Genomic DNA, 14,123 nt, shown 5'->3' on the forward strand with positions numbered 1-14,123 from the left:
ATTTTATGCGCAGACTCTAACGTGTAGCCTAGCCTCGTGCGAATGAAGACTGAATACGTGTACTGTCTGAGATGTCCGTCGTGCATTTCTGATAAACTCAAAGTCACTTTCCTTTTGTCCTCATTTGTTTTAGTGATTAAGTGATTACATAATATGTGTTATATGGAACTTGACCCATTTTATTGTTCCTTAGACGATATGCAGAACAAATATTTTCCTCATGCATTTGAGCTCCACCACGCCACGCGCAGTCGAAGGTCACACGACAGGAGAGCGAATTCAATTTTCTTTCCCACCGACGAGGGCGTTTACGATTTCACAAACCTCACAGAATTGCAAAAAAAGCTACGGCAAAGTACTGTATATGGAGAAAGGATTTGCTCAGCAAAACAATCCACGACCAAAACGAAACCATCTGTATAGCATCTCACAGCCGACTTTCCCGAACACGCTCAGAAATACACACCGACGTATATTAGTCATAACAAAAGTGTAAAAATAATAGATTTATTATTCTTGTTAAAAAATTGATTTTTTTTTCATTATTGTATACTGACAAAAGTACCCTACTACACTCGAATCCTGAATGATGATCAGTATTTATGCCAAATTGACTCAAAGACCCTCAGAAATAGTCTAACTATAGCCACAAGGGACATAAGTCTGTCCCTTGTGGTGGGGTTCTTTGTGCTACATTTTATTTTACTTTAGTTTATTGTACTTGGGCCTCAGCCCAAGTACATTTGTTTTCATTCCGTGGGAAAAAACTGTAAGGTATAACCATTTCTGGCTGAGACCAGGGAGGGCAAAATGTCTTGGCTTCATCTTTCTTGGCATAATAAATGGCGTAATGATGTTAACTGAATGGAAGTGCTGCTCTCAGCCAGTCTTGAATAAGTGAGATGTGAATATAAATGCTTCTCTATCTGAGTTTTTGCCACAAAATCTTCTGAATATAATCAAAATGTGCATCGAAATGCAACAATTAATGCACCCTCCGTTTACTAGGCGATGGCTCGACCCTTGCTACACCCACTGGACGAGCCAAAGGGGGAGGGGTAATTTCGGTTTGGTCGAACAGGAGGGCTCGAGACCAGAATTTAACATTTACACTTGAAACATGTTTAATCACTGACAAGATGTGGATTAGTCTTAATCAAAGAGAAGTTTGAAAAGGAAAGGTTTTATATCCCGGACACAATGAAAACATTACGACTGGAAACTGTACCCCCGGTTGAGAATAGTAATGCCCACAGCGATGGAGAACACTTATCCTTGAGCTGAGAAAACCAGACCATCATTTCGAAATAGAGCTGCAGATTCGAGAAGCTCGTTAAAAATAGCTAGGTACACCCGTAAAGGGGTTGTTTCGAGTCTTGAGGGCAAATTTCGCGTCCTTCATTTAGAAATCGCGTACGTTTGTTTTTCCTGGGGAACACATCATTTGACACAAAATTTGCATGAAAAGGGGTCGCCAGTAAGCACGTGGTCAAATCTGGCATAAGAAACAATATGAAATGTTGGGTAAAGCCAGTCCAAATAAACTGATTTGAACTTTTGTGTTTTGTAATTTATACCACTGCAGTAACATGACTTTTTTTTGACAACATCACACAATGTAATACGTTTTGAAACTGAATACTCCGACGTATTCTGTGTCCCCTTTGCTAAAAAATACGGTATGCCGATTACCATGTAAGGAGATGATGACGTCAAGACAGATTTGTAGTGCGTTTGGTCTTGGATGGTGCACGAAGTTTTGTCGAGGTAGCATGTGTATTTATTTCCTAAATGGGAGATATTAGGGTCGATCTAAAAGAAGGCCGAAAAATGTTATGATACTCTAAGCGAGCTGAACTCCAATGCGAATGGTTGGATAATTTGGAGGATGTCTTGACTGATCTCGTCTCATTAAGATTATTTGGCGGTCAGTATTGAATTTCAACTGCGTCACAAGTTTGCGTCGAACGGTCAACGAACGATATTTTAGAAATCTGGAGACATGGCACATCGCAGTTTATTTTAGTATTTTATATTTTACAAAGATGTAAGAAGCAATGATTTTGTTGAAAATTCTGAAAAAATACAGGAAGATTTGATCGCGAACACATTTTCACTTGGGGGTCAACTAGCCCTGCGTACGGTGCTGTGTGTTCCGCTACAGCTAACCGCCCCGCACACCACAGCCCTGCAAAGACCCGTACGTTGGGTCGGTGACTTCAAATCCATTTTGGGACTTGACGTAAAAAGCCAAATTACTGCCGAAATTCAGCGTTCTTGGGCCCAAGTCGTATCCCAGCCTACCTCAGCTACTCGATCGCTTCCAAAAATGACAGTCTTTTATTCACTTCTCGTAAATAACCGTCGATGTCGGCAACTCTCTCGCTGGCCCTGCGTATGCTGTGTGTTAGCTGTAGCACATAGCATCGTACGCAGGGCTAGGGGTCAACATGGGGTCGCAGCCATGTTGCCTCAAAACTTATTTCTGTCTGCACTCAAACTCAAAAATGTCGCATATGAACCTGAAAAATCGATGTAATTTTGTCAAACTTCGGCGAAATTTCAGCCTATAGACAAAATTTCATCTAGGTAAGGTAAATTTACTGAAATTTGATCGACAAATAATCCTGAGCTTGAACGTGACAGCTCGCCTTCTCCGGGAAGTCATGCATCCGGCCAGCTGCCCATATGGCAGGGAGCATGAGATTGTTTTCAAGCGACGGCGGCAGACCGTACGGGCTCTGGATATGAACCTACCGCCGGTGTAGCTGTAATAACTGTTGCGTTGTTTTTAATCACCACGGACGAAGTCCGAGGGGACTTATAGGTTTGGTCATGTCCGTGCGTCCGTCCGTCCGTTCACGCCTAGTACCCAACCCCATACAGATGCACGTTCGATTTGTTTCACAATGCTATCAAATTTGGCCGTGTTAGAGGACTTTTTAGTTTACACCTCCATAGACTCCCATGTATAAGGCAGTTCTCCATAGACTCGCATGTATGATGCCAAGAAAAATAAAAATTTAGTTTCTCATCGTATTCATATTGCCTAAAGGATGCAGTGACACAGTTTTTTTGTCCCCACGGATAAAGTCCAGGGGGCTTATAGATTGGCTCATATCCGTCCGTGAGTCCATCAGTGAGTCCATCGGTTCACGCAGATATCTCAGACATTTTGACAAAATATCATGTGACCTTGGTGACCTTTGACCTCAAATATACATTATTGTCCATAACTCAGTAACCACAAGTGCTAAACCTTTCATATTTGGTATGATGGGACACCTTATGATGCCACATATTGTACGCCATTAATTATGTGCATATCTAATTATGAGCGAGCCAATAGAGCAAGAGGTCTGATTTCTGGTATATAGGGATAAGTTAACAATATAATTTGTTTGACAAAACTTCACGTGACCTCAATGACCTTTGACCTCAAATATACATATTTGTCCACAACTCAGTAACCACAAGTGCTACACCCTTCATATGTTATGAAAGGACACCTTATGACAACATACATTGTACCTCATTAATTATGCGCATATCTTATTTTGAGCGCGCCAATAGAGCTAGAGGTCTAATTTTTGGTATATAGGAATAACTTAGCAATATAATTATTTTGACAAAATGTCACGTGACCTTGATGACCTTTGACCTCAAATATATATATTTGTCCACAACTCAGTAACCACAAGTGCTACACCCTTCATAAATGGTATGATGGGACACCTTATGACACCACATATTGTACCTCATTAATTATGCGCATATCTAATTCTGAGCAAGCCAATAGAGCTGGATGTCCGATTTTTGGTATATAGGGATAACTATAGGGTAGACATCTAAATATGCCCATCTAAATATTAGACATCTACCATCGAGAACAAAAGAAATTTGCTGTAATTTGAATATTTAAGGAGTTTAAGCAATTCCCGCAATAAATAAAGAACCCCTGCCTCAAACTCCACAAAAGTTGCTAGACATATTTTGCCGTTGTCATGCCATTGATTCGTTTAATAACCAGTTAATCAAATGCCTCATTGACAGGAGGAAATTCAAGACCATATTTGAATAGTAGTATATATTGTCCTCAAAATTACTCTATCACGGCCCAAGTACTCATTGCCTTCAGCAATACTGCCTTGTTTTACTTAAGTTTGACTGTGAAATTTCTAATAAAGATTTTGACTCCAAAAGCGACTAACTGCTTTCTTTACCTACAAGTCCTTATCTATATCTCCTCTCCAACCTGTACATATCACTTTAATTCCTCCGCAACCATTGCCAACTGGGCTAATCGACTGTCCGCATCGGTGGATCAATTGATAAAGTCAACACCACAGCTCTCCCACACGTAGTAAAATAAGTCTCATTTGACTTGTATGTAATAAAGAAAGCAGTAAGACGGTTTGGAGTTAAAAACTTTATTTGAAATACCACAGTCAAAATAAATTAAAGTAAAATAAAACGTTACACAAAGAACCCCACTCCAGGGGACGGACTCCTGTCCCCTGTTCTATAGCATTTCACAATGAAGTGCGGTTATAGATTGCCTCGGCGCAGCAGCTCTCTAAATATGATGTTTAGAATTTTTCGTCCAGAAATATGTTGTTTATACACACATTCATCATATACAAATTGAAATCCAAGCTGGAGAAGTTTCCGCATGATCCACTGCAAGTACACTTGGCATCTGCTACGATACTATCAATATCACTTCCACCATTGAGATGGTCACCGTGAGTATCAGTGGAAAGGAGATCATGGTATTTATCGTATTCATACCTGTATCATTTTAAAACATATTCCAAAAGATAGTACTATGCTCCGTCGGAAGCAATCTGTTCAAAGTAAATTATAAATAGTGTATCTCTATTACTATAATGAAATCAACTGATTTTGTTCCAATGATGTTGATATTAATGCACAACAATTCTTCTGTATTATCAACGTATTCCTTGTTTATTCCTTCTGGTGGACTTAAAAAAAATTATCTGAAGATGTCTTTCCCTTTCGCCCTTACTTCCTTCATGGTCCTTAGCAATAAACAATTCTCTGCTCAGTGCAATGGGCAAATTTTCTGAATTGCTTTCAATCTTTCAGTGGCGTTTTGGAGTAGTTCAGTTGCACCATTTTTTATTCTTCAAGATTTAGTTTGTTAGTCATGTTGCAAAATTTGCAAGGCATGTGAAGTTGTCTGCCATTTTTCTCTGAAGAATTGGTAGTGTTTTGATGACTTAATAAATACAAAAAAAAATCTACAGAGAAAGAAGGAAAGAATATACACCTATCAGCAGAATACAGTAGGTCCCATGATTTGCATCATCTCCATGAACAAGTTTAAGTTAAACTTAAGTCTTAAAAAATATTACGAACATAGACTAACTTTGCCCACTTTCAAAAGGAAAATTGCGCAAAGAGCAGCCCAGCACATTCCTCTGTTTCATTGTGACTTGAAAGAGTGATTTTGAGGGCTGTGACGATGAAAATTGTTTGACTTTAGGTGGTAGTCACCTAGCCAACTATGACACTATTGATGTCCATGCAACTGGACCATTTTACATTTGGTAACGCTGAGTGAGGGACTCTTGTTAGGAAGGGGTCGCTTCTCATGGGACAATTAAAACTACGGGCAGCGGTCATTTTACGAAAATTTGTCAAACAATAGTCATGACCGTGTAAACAAGAAAAAAAAAACACTGCCCAAGTCAGTGATGACCGGGTTCTGTAACCTCAGACAACTTGTTGTATAGTAGTTGTCTGAGCAAAGCCGGACTTCTCAGTGTCAGATACACAATGGTTCTTTGGCCAAATAGATTTGGGGAGTGCTATATTTAAATTTTAATGTCTTCTTTATATAGCGCCATCCCAAGGTTATAATTGTGGTCAGTACATGTATTAACTTTTGGCTTTTTAAACTTATATATAAAGGAAAGTAAGGGCACCTTCACACATCGTTTTCTACCTTTGTTAATGATGCAGCATATTGAATCGATCAATGTGGTTCTATGATATGGAGACACATGGCGAGACACCGGTGAATCGATAGTGCTTTAACCCTGATCATGTGATCTGGGTACCCGGGAGAACCGGTTATATGTTAGAGTAATTCGTCTTAGCGTTGTTTCGGAACCAAAGTGCGGTTCCTTCATCAGTCGCTCGAATTGTTTTGTTTTCCCACATATTAGTTAGACGCCAAATGGTAAATATATGTACAAGTATTGTGTTCCAACTGAAAAATGGTAAATGGTAAATATATGTACAAGACATAAGTATTAAGTTCCAACTTATTATCTAATGTGCCACACTTTATTCCGCACGAAGTAGAGGACTGTACATTTGTTGTTGGGAAAAAAGTATCCAAATGAGGAGTGCGAGAAAAAAGTAACCAGTAATCAGAGAGTGAAAAAAATGTGAACAGAGGATCAGGTACGAAGAAAGATGCAACCTCTTACATGTAAATCTTCTAGACCCAGGATATCATATGGTCCACCCCTAAATCGACAGATTTTCGAACCTAAATTAGGTTGCTGTGGCGGGCAGGTCGAGTACGGGATCGATAGATCGAGCCAAAAATCGATCGATTAAGCAGACACCCAGCTCGTGGGCGCCTTTGGCTATAGCTGTGAGGAAAGATTCAAAAGAGTTTCAAGTTTGTTTATCCTCTTGTTGATAGCCTTGAAACTCGCTTTTTCAAGGAGCTAGATCATAGGGGCCTCGATCTCCGATGATGATGTTGATGATGATGGGGATGATGATGATGATTAAATATTTAAAAATGAAGAAAAATAAAATATATTTGGAATCAGTAATTTTGTGTTGTTGTTGTTGTTGTTATTGTTGTTGTTGTTGTTGTTGTTGTTGTTGTTGATAGTATTTGCAGAAAAGAAAGTATGCGCTGTAAAATCCAATACAGCTTTATTATACACATGCGCTACAAATTCAATACAGCCTAACTATACATATGCGCTGCAAAATTCAATACAGCCTAACTTTAGGCTGGGCGTATGTATAATTAGGCTGTATTGAATTTTGCAGCGCATACTTTGTTCTTTTCTGCAAATACTATTAAAAACAACAACAACAACAACAATGACAACAAATTTACCGAGTCCAAATATGTTTTTATTTTTCTTCATTTGTTTAAATATTTAATCATCATCTTCATCATCATCGGAGATCGCGGTCCCCATGGCTATATCGCAGGCGGTCTTTCAAAAAGCTTCCTTTTGCTTCATGGCCGGGGAGGGCGTACTGTCCATGACGTCATGATCTACCTCGGGGTTAGGGGTTGAGGTCACACAGACAGCGACTGAATCTGAAACGACCGCCGCTGCGCTGAGGGGATAGTGAACCTATGTCGGTGACGAACAGCCTTCGGAGCACGAAACCGTGACATCAGGCATGTTACCAGGTCAAGATATGAACTGTAACGTCTGTTAATCAATGCAGGATTATCCCCTTGTTTTCGTAAGTGATGCGATCTTTGGATTTTAATTTCACAACGTTCGCTTGGTATTGCTAGCCTCTTCAGTTGAGGCGCTTGGCAGAACATTGTATGGCACTGACTGCCGCAATCAACGTTTAACGAATGACACGACATATGTTTTCAAGGCAAAAATTATTTGTCTACACCAGATGATCGGACATCAGAGCAGCATATATTTTTAAACGACCTTTCATCAACTCAGCTATTTCTCAAGTGAAAGGTCGCAAAGCAATTTCGATAATTCTCACACATGTGTGTTAATGAAGTACCCTCCCATTTTCCGGGTTACCTCGACAGGTAACAATACGGACATTCATTCTCCGCGCCCAGGCCCTGATATGAACCTTTGCTTGCAAATACTTTCACGTAATGATTGTTAAGGTGACGAAACAACCACAGTATTTAAGCGATCTCAAAACAGTGCCGAAATACGATCAAAATGAATTTATGATGTCTATACAGCATCATGTCATAAAGATAAATGCATAACACTGTGCTGTGATTGACATAAGAAAGTTAGTATGCAACTGTTGACGAGCTACCTGTGTAGCTAATATCAGCTGGCACCTCCAGCATGTATCCTGGTTACTTTTTTCATGCTTGTGTACTAGTATGTATAGAGATTGATGATGTGTAGATTTCTCAGATAGGTCAACCAAGGGCATTCAGATTTCAGAGTATTCTTACACATGCTCATATGCAGTTCATTGCCAATCAAATGTGAAAAACATGAAGGGCTCCCCCCTGGATGTGCTTCTGTACTATAGTCCCTAAATGTTGTGAATCTGTGGTGAAGAAATATAAGAATGATACAGAAAAATTTTAATGGACAATACATTTCAAATATACTTGTAGCAGCAAATGTGTTTGTCTTTGTGTTTGGACCGTGCATGGATGTAAAAAATAGATTTTACATCCATGGACCGTGGTTGGTGATGACTTGACCAAAATATTCAAAAGTAACAAAAATTAGAGGAAGCTTTATTAATTTTCAAGTGACATAAGATTCTTGCAAAGCAGCCTGACTGAAATGTTGTGTAGAAATATTCTTGATTTTCAAGAGTTCAGCAGTTAAATCAACTGTTTATGTACTGTTTTTGGGTTAGTACTGTTTTTGGGTTAGTGTTGTACCTGCTACCAAGGTGGGTATTGTACAGTATTATATTACCATGCCCTGTCCATTGCGTTTTAATTGGTCGAGCTGAACAATGTGACTGCCAACAAATGCACGGTAATGGTTTGTTTACATGCCTGTGAATATGAATAATATTGTAAACACAGTAGCTTTACCGCTAAAGCAAAAATTGTGATTTGTACAAAGATCATAATCAACCACAAAATAAAATGGAGCATTTTTAAGCCAAGTTTAGACACTTTTTTCAAAAAATCTCTGTGTTTACAAAAATTTTGCATCACTCACTGACAGGTTCTGGGGCCCCGTTGTTGTTTGCACGGGAAATTTTCGTAAATTTTGACAGTTTTTCGGGGTTCATCGATATAATTAAAATAACAGATTCTGCGTTGACAATTAACGTTTATTTATGGGCGCGGGCTCGAGGAAAACCAAATTAACGGGCTCGGTAAGCCTCGCCCGTTAATTTTTGGCTTTCCTCTCGCCCTTGCCCATAAATAAACGTTAATGGTTAGTGCGTCGTCCCTTATTTCTATATTGATATCAAGTTGAAAATAGCAATACTCTTCACTGTACACAGGGAACTCTGATAATTTATGTGCCTTTGTTCCTTCAGCCAAAAAGGTTTTGTCTACATGTAGGCCTCTTGCACAAATGATGAGGTGATTTTTTTTAAACTTTTGTTAAGCTCACAAAAGCCAACTACCAAACCAAAATGAAAATAATGTTTTCAATCATAAGTAGCACACTTTTATGTTTTATATTATTTCTTTTCAATTAAATATTGAAAACAGGCTGAGATGGCTCATCTAGATCAACACATGCAAGGATGAAAAACAATAGTTTTTCTACTTTTGGTCGTAATTGGTCATTTCTACAAGTCACAGTTTTTGTCAGGATGTCAACTCAAATATATCAAAAAAGAGGACCTGTTTAATGTCATTTGGTAAAAAATATATTTGTTTGCAGTCCAGACATGGATTATTGAAGACCATTGTGTCACATCTTTTCTTCCTTTATAATTTTATGGAACACAATCCTCAATATGGTATACCAGAACAAATTTACAATATCATGTTACTGAAATTGATAGATATAGATCTTCATTCCCTTCATACCGTTAAAAATGCTGAAAAAGAACAAAACTTGTTATGGAGGTCAGTAAAAAAACAAAGCTGTGGCTGTAATAGTTTCAAATCAAAGTGGTAGGAAAATGATAAAAATGCATGACTTCATCGCATATGCAAATATCAAAAATGACCAGCAACAAAGTGTACAAGATAGTTGCATGTCCCTCAAAGCAACAGTATGCTGAATATTATCTTTCATAGATATTATGTGCACAGACTTAATTAATAATATGATATTGATCATGCTCATTTTGTATACATGCAGCAACGAGCTCTCAGTAAAATGTTTATGTACAGTTAGAAGAGTTTTCATACAGCCTAAAAATATTCTGGATTTTCTGTTCTGACAGAAATGATTGCCTTTTTACCAATATTGCTTCAACCAAAGACACAATTGCAGCAGATAGAGGACTGAACATCTTTGGTTGTTTGTTATAAATGGTCTTCATTCTATAGGGTTGCAATTGCTCTGTCTAAATTGTTTCAGAAACAGAATGTCCAGCAGATACCATTACTACGCCACACATGTTCTGAGCTACAAATGATTTGATGCTGCCATTTGTCATGATAAGATGGACATGTATAATATGTCTGTGTGTACACTATAGGTTAAACGTTGAGCTTGTAGCACAGTTACCTCCCCCTCTCACATATACGGTACCGTAGATTGTTTGTAAAAGTTGTAGTCAGGCTCTTTGTGAGTGACAGATACATGTACTCCCAGGCTGGCATTGTACTCATCTGTTGGTTTGATTTTTGCGTTATTTAATTATTCATCCATCCATTCATACATTTATACATTCATTCATTCACTAAGTAATGTTTTTGAGACTCTTAATGTAGAGGATGTTGCATTACTTTGATATTCAAATTTTCATCAAAGAAGTATTATCTTTTTCATGCAAAGCAATGTTTTTATTCATAGAAGCTGCATGTTTAACCAGAGGGCAAATTTTTTAATCAACTAAGAAAACTTCAGCATATCCAGCTGTAAAATTAATTCTTTTGCTTAATCTCAAATAATTTGTTATAATTTAGTAAAGAATAATTTTACTAAGCAGAAAGTGATATTTATATTCAGTAAAGAGAGAGCTCAAAAAGTTAGGAATGAAACATGTTTGCAATGATAAAACCTCACCAAGTCTCATCACCTCTTTCAAAATCAAATTCATGTATAGTATGAGATTCTAAGGTCACATTTTGCTTAAGGAGGAGGTGGGATTTTGTTGTTGTTTTTATTTGCTTTTTATGAATTTTTACTTTTTATTTATAAAAGAAAGGTGTTCAGTTTAAAGTTAACAGTCAGCAAAATTAAAGAGATTGTATTATCATGAAATATTTTGAATGACCCCTGACCTGAGATGAGTGAGATGAACTTCAATCTATTTTCAGAACACCTGCCACAAATTAGCTATGATAACATATGTTTTGCAATAGTTAATTACAATATCATGAGTTTCATATAAAGTAATCAGTCCAGTTTAAAAGTTACAAGGTCATGTAGTGTCTTTTTTTAAACAAAAATTTCAAATATTTTTAAAATACCCAGCTACAGGATAATTCAGGGCTTGAAATTAATGGCAGTCTCATGGGGGACAACCAAACCACCCATTGAAAACAATCCCACGTGAAAGTACTGCTTTGTCTCTGTCAGTTAAGCTATTCCATTGTATATTCTGCCTTAGACAAGTCAACATGACTTGACTGTAACATTGTGTAAAAGAGGCAGGTCAAGTCTCCTCAACTGCTTGTGCAAAATTACAGCCCAAGTGTGTGAAAATGTTCAGTTGCATCTGAAGACAGTGTTGGGAGAGTCTCACAGCCAAACAGTTGTTCATGATTCCTTCAACATGGCAGAGGCAAGCTTAATCGTAAAATTCCAACCCACAGATGTGATTGACATAGAAAAGTGGCTGCGATATATAAGAGAGACTGATGTAATGTTCTTTGCTACATGTATTTCTTACAGTAGGGTTTTGCTATTTTCAGTGGTGTTATCTGTATGAGCTTTTGAAGGGAATCTTTATGTAAATACCAACAGAACAACACAATTGTGCCGAGGAGCTCTTGAGAAAGAATTAATCACTGCTCGAACCCTTGCTGTCTAGTAACCAATGTTTTGATCATGGACCAATCCAGGTATTTATGACTGGCTTAAAATGTTGCTGAGAGTAAGAATAAAAAAATAGTTTACGTGAAAGGTAGCTGTTTGTATACTCTGTGTATCAGCAAGTTACTTTGTCTACAAATTGTGAATACAGTGGAGGAACTTCTGAAGACTACAAGTGACAGTCTAGAGTAGACTTCTTACTCAGTCATATAGCATACAGGCGTGGGCACTCTTGGTCTGAAATACCCATATCAGCACTGTAAAAATATTATTGAAGTATATATTGTGAAAATATCTACAAGCAAGGAGGGAATAAAGATCTGAGAACTCAGGGTATCAGATAGTTGATACAAAATGTGATCAGTTGTAATTATGTATGATGGATAAGAACACACTTGGATTGTGATTTGGAGTAGAATATGTCACTTCTAAAGAATTACAGTAAATGTTATCATCAAACAGTTAGAAAATTGATGTTCTCCCTTCCCATCGTAACTAATTGCCAAAATGTTTTATTTCATCAGCACAGTTGCTTCTATCAGATAAAATGCCTCAGCTAAAATTTCAAATAAGTATCAAGGTACCTAAAAAATCAGAAATGCAACATCTGTTCTCAGTTCCCACCAGACAGTCTTTAGACCTGAATGACATTATCTTAGCTGTCTGTTACATACATGTGCTGCATCTAGCTCATCTGAGGTCACCAGTAAACATAATATCGAAAAAAACAAATTTATATTGAAATGTAATTTTCAACATTTTTTTGTAAGAGCAGGTAAATGTCACTACAATGGATTGCATTACTTCTGAATTAGAAATTGACTGTTACTGTTAGTGTTAGCAGTGTGTTTGTAGTTAACAATAAACAGGTAAATATTACCGGTACCAGGGTTCCCCAGTTACTTTACCAGGGTTCCCCTCAGCATATCAGTGTATCAGATTAGGGGACAGCAGAAATGTTATTTGGGTTCACAAATCATTTATCAGTGTTCACCATAACCTCAGCAAAAATGCTGAATCATGTGTGTCATGTTTCTAAGCAAGTATTTCAATATTTCAAAAAGTAGCAAAGGTGGTTTATGTTGCAAGAAGGTCCAAGATATCGTTTATCAACAACTTTATATGAGATGAAAGTCAGTAATGTCATCTGTATACATTTAGAATTTTGAAGTATTTGCAGATGCACCACAACTGTAGGCCATTTATTGTATGAATTCATATTTGTCCAGGGTTGCGTATGTCGCTCACATTTAAATAACCAATAAATTATAGAGCACATATGTGAGTGGTTCAATAAAATAATACACAGGAAGTTATTTGTAGAAACAGATATGGTGTTCTGCCTCATTGTTGAAAACATCTGTAAACATGCAACAAAATAAAAATAAAGCAGTGATATATTGATTTCAATATTTTGGTCAAAGGTTGTAAGTGTTAAGTGGCTTAGGTGACATCGTATCAACACAATCATTGCGCCATTCAGGTATTGATGTCATGTCACACAGTGATTTCACAAATTTTTACGTTAAAAATGGTCCCAAAGTTGCTCAAATTAATTAAGGTCTATTTATTTACAGGTTTATTTTAAAGAAATCCAAGAAGTTTGATGAACACAAAATTTAAATTTATGAAAGATTGATACATGTGTTATGAAGTATTAGCTGCCAGCATATCTTGCAATTGGAATTCTCATGGTCAGCTCTTCTGTCATAATTTCCACCATCTTTGAATAATCATGGTGGAATAATCTCATATAATACAGAACCCTATATCATTGCCTACAGATTCTGAAGAGAGTTGTATATTAACCTTGCAATGGTCATTGATCACCCCTTTGTTTATTATACAAATGTGAATTATTCACATCTAATTTTTACTACTGTATATTTCAATTTGTAAAACTTTCCATATGGACAGCTATCCAATTTTGTAAAAATAATGCTATGAAACCTTAGACCTTGAAGGTATTTTTTAAATTAAATTTTAACAATTTTGTTCTGACCAGCTATGCATGGAATGGACTAATCTTGCAAGTGCCAAAGTAGTGTCAACAATATAAATATTATCTTTATTTTCTAAATATTATTTGGTTCTCACTACATAAACAGAAATGGCCTAGCAAAGCTTTTCTTTTTAAGCAGGCCATGCTACAAAAGCACTGACCTGTACTATTTGATGACTGTGAGCCACCAACATGGTAACATCAATTTGCACATACTTCCCCATGACCTCATGACCTTCCAATATTAGCTGAAA

The 14,123-nt window shown here is 37.2% G+C and overlaps 1 protein-coding gene across 2 annotated transcripts in view; it reads left to right on the forward strand.

Moving 5' to 3' along the window:
- Positions 1-7,297: 7,297 nt before the first annotated feature.
- The window catches only part of LOC139144282 (kelch domain-containing protein 3-like), a 69,293-nt gene continuing 62,467 nt past the window's right edge, over positions 7,298-14,123 (forward strand). The window contains exon 1 of one of the 2 annotated variants that reach the window (XM_070714952.1): positions 7,298-7,476. The gene's annotated coding sequence lies outside the window, so the exon portion shown is untranslated. The remainder of the gene's footprint in view (positions 7,477-14,123) is intronic. The other variant, XM_070714953.1, reaches the window with a different exon arrangement.

This window comes from Ptychodera flava, chromosome 11 (genome assembly GCF_041260155.1).
Source record: "Ptychodera flava strain L36383 chromosome 11, AS_Pfla_20210202, whole genome shotgun sequence".
Classification (NCBI taxonomy): domain Eukaryota; kingdom Metazoa; phylum Hemichordata; class Enteropneusta; family Ptychoderidae; genus Ptychodera; species Ptychodera flava.